Source organism: Primulina eburnea, chromosome 6 (assembly GCF_022965805.1).
Source record: "Primulina eburnea isolate SZY01 chromosome 6, ASM2296580v1, whole genome shotgun sequence".
Classification (NCBI taxonomy): domain Eukaryota; kingdom Viridiplantae; phylum Streptophyta; class Magnoliopsida; order Lamiales; family Gesneriaceae; genus Primulina; species Primulina eburnea.
Window position 1 is genome coordinate 15,401,826 of NC_133106.1, and position 6,982 is coordinate 15,408,807.

At 36.4% G+C, this 6,982-nt stretch overlaps 1 non-coding gene across 1 annotated transcript; it reads left to right on the forward strand.

The window, feature by feature from the left end:
* Window positions 1–1,477: 1,477 nt before the first annotated feature.
* Window positions 1,478–1,583, forward strand: LOC140835622 (small nucleolar RNA R71). Its single transcript, XR_012118943.1, has one exon. It is a non-coding gene; the product is annotated as a small nucleolar RNA R71 (small nucleolar RNA).
* The last annotated feature ends 5,399 nt before the right edge of the window (window positions 1,584–6,982 follow it).

Genomic DNA, 6,982 nt, shown 5'->3' on the forward strand with positions numbered 1-6,982 from the left:
CGCAAGAGAGTCAAAAGCATCAATTCTAAAACAACTATCAGAATGCAGTGTGTGCTTAAGTGCATTAAACACATCAAAAGTAATCTCTTCGTCGCCCACTCTCAATCGCAACTTCCCTTCTTGCACATCAATCAGTGCCTTGCCAGTCGCAAGGAACGGTCTACCCAAAATTAGAGGCATCTCCTCATCCTCATCCATATCAAGCACCACGAAGTCCGCAGGAAAGATAAACTTGTCCACTTTCACTAGCACATCCTCAATCACTCCGCGGGGGTACTTGACAGACCTGTCAGCCAGTTGTAAAGACATCCTCGTCGGCTTAGGCTCTCCTAATCCGAGTTTCCTGAAAACAGATAAGGGCATCAGATTAATACTTGCACCAAGATCACACAACGCTTTGCGAAAAACAACATCACCAATCATGCAAGGGATAGAAAAACTCCCTGGGTCTTTTAGTTTCGGTGGGATTTTGTTTTGCACCAAAGCAGAGCAACTCTCAGTCAAGTTCACCGTCATGTGATCCTCCAATTTTCTCTTGTTGGCGAATTGTGCATCTAGTTTTGCCTTTTTTAATGCTGCAGGAAAAGGTGGAGGGATAACAATCTTAGGTTGTGCAGTGAGTGCTGGTGTAGAGTTAGATGACTTACCTTGAGACGTCGCAGCATGTTCATCCGGCACTTGGCCTTTCTCTTTTTCTCTAGGCTCCAAAACTTTTCCGCTCTTCAACTCAATGGCCTTCACTTGCTCTTTTGGATTAGTCTCGGTATTACTTGGCAAGGTGCCCGGCTCTCTACTTGCTATCATTTTGGCCAACTGTCCAATTTGATTCTTGAGCCCCTTTATTGATGCATCTTGGTTTTGGAGTCGAGTTTCAGTGGATGAGATAAACTTAGACATCATTTGTTCCAAGTTGGACTTTTCTTCTCTAGGAGGATCGGATATGTACATCAGTTGTTTCCCATATTGTTGTCCTCCTTGCGGCCTATTATGACTGTTTTGACCACCCCATGAGAAGTTGGGATGTTGCCTCCACCCATGATTATATGTGTTCGAGTAAGGGTCATTCCTTGGGCGGTTTTGGACTCCCACTTGATTCACCGGTGCCTCATCTTGCACATAGAAGGGATTTCCATCTTGACAGTCTTTCACATAGTGTTCCCCTCCACACTTCTCACAGAATATCTCTTGAAGACGCATAGCTGTGCCACCCACGTTAAAGCCGTCTATTTTCCTGTTTAAAGCGTAAAGTTGTGCAGTAATAACAGAAAAATCAGTTACCTGGTGAACTCCGGCACTTCTCCGCTGGTTGTTCCTGTCAGATGGAGGATGATAGCTGCTAGCAGCCATCTCCTCCAACAACTCATATCCTTCTTCCGCAGTCTTCCTCAAAAGGTTCCCACACGCAGCAGCATCTATCATAGTACGGTTAGGAGTAAGCAAACCGTAATAAAATGTTTGAACGACTAACCCAAGTGGTAACTCATGATGTGGGCATCTTCGTAGTAGGTCCTTGAAGCGTTCCCATGCCTCATATAAAGATTCTTGATCGAATTGAGCAAATGTTGTAATGTCTGCTCGCAGCTTCATGGTTTTTGATGGAGGGAAGTATTTGATAAGAAACGCCTTCGCCATGTCCTCCCATGTAGCGATCGAACCTACAGGTAAACAATTCAACCAAGCTTTAGCTTTATCACGCAAAGAGAAAGGAAATAAACGCAGCCTAACAGCATCATCAGAAACTCCATTGAATTTAAAAGTATCGCAGATCTCAAGAAAATCCGCGATGTGTGTGTTTGGATCGTCCACAGCAGTTCCTCCAAATTGGACGGTGTTCTGAATCATCTGGATAATGGCTGGTTTGATTTCGAATTGGTTTGCCCGCACAATCGGCCTCACAATGCTGGGGCGTGCACCATCCAAAGAAGGCTGTGCATACTCTAACATGGGTATGCGGCGTGGCATCTCAATTCGTCTCTCGTTTTGGCGCTCTGCCTCATGCTCTTGTTCGTGCCTCTCCATCAGTTCCTTAAGTCTTTGCTGTTGTCTTCGCCTGCGGAAAGTCCTTTCAATTTCAGGGTCACACTCAAGCTCCAAGTCAAGTGACTTTGGCATGCACCGGAAGAGATATCTGAATCAAAATATGGAGTGTTAGTTCAGTAAAAATAAAATACACTAAAGAAAATAACTAAAAATATAATTGTAGATTAACATTCCCCGGCAACGGCGCCAAAAACTTGATCGAGCAAAACTTGCACAGTAAAATCCCCAATAAAAAATATGATTTTGTATGCTCAAAATTAATCGCAAGTGCACGATGTCAAGTTATAATATAGTGTACGTGAGTACGAGTATCGTTCCACTGAAGACTGTGTTGAACAATTATTATTTTAGTTATTAAAACTTTAGCGACGAAATTTGATTGTTTGTTTTATGACTAATAAAATTCAAGAAAATTTAAATAAACAAGCTCAAAGATTAAATGATGAAATATGAATGCCAAATCAATGGATTAAATTTCAAATGATAAAAGAATTTGTTGGGAATTCTGGTTCACCTACCCCTTATTAATTAATTAATTCGTTCGATTGTGTTCTACACTTCCAACAGGATTTCCTATTCAATTGAACACACTCTCTCGAGCTATGCCAAACTAATTCACTCAATGAAGTAATTAAATGTCTTTAATTATTTATCAAGAATGAACCGCATTTCGATTGATGAAATCCCCTAGTTTTCGACCCTAAGGACTATGACTATCGACACGTATCCAATTTCATATGTCTATGCAAATTGTAGATCCGCAGATTATACTACTCGATCCTATCACTAGTTATTCTCTCGAACTCACTCGTGATATAAAATTGTCGTAAAAGTTAGCTACGCTCAACGACACAATGAAAATCGTAGAATAATCAAGAATAAATCACAAACCGAAATATAAATTAACCAACTGAAAGTTTGGGGTAGGATCCCCTTTAATCCCAACAAATAATAAAGTTAGCTACTAGAATTCATAATGAAAATAAGCAAAACAATATTTAAACAACGAAAAATAAACTAGAAATACGAGACGTGACGAAATCTGCGAAGAACGATGCCCGGAAAACTTCAAATCTTCACTCCAAGCGCAAAGTTCTCTCCAAAGCTCCTTGACGGCTGTCGAATTATGTCTGAATGCCTCTCTAATTCGTCCCCCTCGCATACCATATCAGTCTTGTTCAGAAATTAAGGAAAGAATCGGCTGAAGAAATCTTGCCAAAAATAAGTGGCGCTCGGGCGGTAGAAAAGTACCGCTCGAGCGCCAACTTTCTGTAAGTTCCCTCGGCTGATGCGGCATTCGCGCTCGGGCGGTAGAAAAGCACCGCCCGAGCGCCAAGATTCTGTAAGGCTGACTTCGGAGGCATTTTCTCGCGCTCGGGCGGTAGAAAAGCACCGCCCGAGCGCCAACTTTCTGTCTTGGCCCTTAATTTATTCACTTCTCGCGCCCGGGCGGTAGAAATGTACCGCTCGGGCGCCGCTTGTTCTGTCCAATATTCTTGAGCTTTCCACCTTTCGCTCTGATTTTCGTTCTCCGATCATTTTTCCTGCAGATCCATCACACACAAGTGAGACATAATCAAAAGCAATTAATTACTATAAAATGAACAAAAAGTAAATGAAATGCATGCATGCGCAATGTAAACACAATTAAAACTAATGCAATAAACACGTAAAAACACCACTTATCATTTTAGTTCCAAGAAATATCTTTTATCTCGGAGGTTAGTGTGCGTTGTACCACTATCGGGTATGCAAACTTCAGCTTTGCTCATAGCATTTTCCATATTTGAACTTCAAAAAAATATGCAATGAAATAAAATTACTGAAAATATATATGTAAATATAACACATATCATAATTATACAATAAAACATTATTACATGAATACATGAAAAATCAATTATTGTACATTTATATTCTACCATTAAATTGTTCATTTTCAGAGAAATCATTGAGAAAATCTGTAGTATCAAAAATGTTCATTTCTATCCCACCAACATGTTGATCATTTCCAGAGAAATCATTCATAAAATCACCAGCATCAAAATGAGTTGAATCACTCAAACGGTTACTGCGTTCAGTGAAGTTGGTCTCCTTTTCTTTCCCCTTTAATGATTCTTTATAAAGTTTACAAAGATGCTCAGGGGCTCGACAAACTTTGGACCAATGTCCTGGAGTACCACATCTGTAACAAGAACTTTCATATCTTTTTGAGTGATTCTCATTAATACTTGTATTCTCATGATGCCTTTTCTGTGGATGGTTTGGGACGCTCTTTTGAGATGAGTTATAAAAATAATTATCTCTATTATTTTCAAAACCACGGCCTCACCACGACCACGGCCAATTCCACGTCCACGTCCACGTCCACGACCTCGACCTCGACCAAAATCTTGTCTATGAATTTGATTTTGGTTCCGAGGTTTAAATTCATTTTTACTTACAGCATTTACTTCGGGAAATGCTGTTGATCCAGTGGGTCGGGACTGATGATTTCTCATTAATAGCTCATTGTTCTTTTCCGCCACAAGAAGACAGGCGATGAGCTCAGAATATCTCGCAAATCCATGTACTCTATATTGTTGCTGTAAAGTAATATTTGATGCATGAAATGTGGAAAATGTTTTTTCAAGCATCTCAGATTCTGTGACCTCATGTCCACAAAATTTTAATTGCGAGATTATTCTATACATCGCCGAATTGTAATCACTGACTTTTTTAAAATCTTGGAATCTCAGTGTATTCCATTCATCCCGGGCGGTCGGAAGTATAACTTCCCTTATATGTTCAAATCTTTCTTTTAATCCCTTCCACAAAGCCATGGGATTTTTTTCAGTCAGATATTCACATTTCAATCCATCGTCGAGATGTCGACGCAAAAATATCATGGCTCTTGCCTTTTCTTGTGACGTGCATATGCCATTTTCTTTAATGGTCTCGCTTAGACCCAATGACTCAAGATGCATTTCTACATCTAGAGTCCATGGCATATAATTCTTTCTCGTGATGTCGAGTGCAATAAATTCGAGCTTTGTTAAATTTGACATGGTGGTACTAAAAAAAATTACAATGCATTTTATTAGTTAATAAATATTGCAATACAAAGTAACGGATAAACAACAAGTACAAGTATTTGTAAAAATAAAGAAAACGCACGAGGAGGATATTCTCCGATAAATACAAGACTCGTGAGTATGATAACCAAAATAATTAAAAATATCCTTGAGAAAGCCATCTTCTTTTTTCTTCGAAAAATTTGATGATGAATAATTTTTAGAGAAGAAGAGAAAGTTGGAGTGATTGAATGTGTTTGTGAGATGATATTTATAGGACAAAAACTAGCCGTTTGTTACCGTTTATGACCGTTGGTGTACAAAAAATAAATGTATGTATTTGTATAATTTTATGGTAATAATATGATGTATATAATATTAGACATGTTTAAATAATTATGTATATCATATCATAATATTATAATGAGTGTCATAATTTATTTTGTTTAAAAACCTTATAGGCTTTTATACTTTTCGTATCCCTTACCGGGAGTGTGAGATGTCGTCTTAACATCCTCCCAGGATTTATAACAAGTTTATGAAAAATTTATTTTTATTATTTCTAATAATAACATTATATTGTATATTAAATAAATACACAATAAATAAATAACAGTAAAATAAATATAATTACTTTTGTTATCTTTTTCTTCTGTTTGGAGCTTGGAAAAGTATGTAGGACTTTTAGAGCTTCGTGCTGATAACGTGTTGTGAAAAAGTAAAAATTTATGGTAAAAAGTAAAAATCTCAAACTCTCAAAATTTACCAAACTACACACTTTATAATATTTTTCTCTCTACTCAATTGTGATTTTCTTCACAAATGAGAGATCTATTTATAGAGTTTCATTACACATAATCCAAAAATAAAATACATCATTACCTACATCATCACACACAAATTTCTAACTTTACAACTCTTATTTTCAACATTCAAATATTCAACTATTACTTTTTCCATATTAAAATATATTATTTCAACAGATAACACTTTTTTGTTTTTTTATGTAGATATATAAAACTAAAACTAGATGTTGCCCCGATTATGTCGACTTTATAATGTAATAACTAACGCAAAAACTTGTGTAAGACGGTCTCACGGGTCGTATTTTGTGAGACGGATCTCTTATTTGGGTCATCCATGAAAAATTATTACTTTTTATGCTAATATTATTACTTTTATTGTAAATATCGGTAGGGTTACATGTCTCACAAATAAAGATTCGTGAGACCGTCTCATTAAATATCCACTCAATAACTAATAGGCTTACAACATTTTGTTTATTGGATGGCCTTGCATGACAATTGGTTTTAATTTAATGAATTTATTTATTTCTTGCATCTAATTATTGATTGATATTTGTTTGTCATTGTATGTGAACAATTTGGCCCATTGTTTGTATATTTGTTGTTTGATCTCAAACGGAGATGTTAGATATTAAAGTTTAGCCTCGTAATATCAATCAACATTTATCACAAATAGTATTTTAGTTAGGTGAAGGTTGAGATTTTTTAAATCTTAATGTGTAATTCAAATAAAAAAAATTGGACTATTAAATAAAAATATATTTATCAATTCTAGAAATAAGTTAATAAATAATTTAAAGAATTTCAGTAATTCCGCAAGACTTTGAATAAATGATTGAGTTAGAATACATGTCTAATAGTTGAGTCTGGTACCATTGTGTGATTTGGTCACTTTGTCTTTAAATTGATTTAATCCCCAATTAATCTCTTTTGTCCAAGTTGATTTGTTAAATTTCATTAGCATTTTACTTCAGCTTAAAATTAGTTAATAAATTCAATATTCACCCCATTTAATTTGATTTGTCTAGATTAATATTGATAATAAATATTCTAGCAATTAAATATAAGTCTTTGTAGGAACGA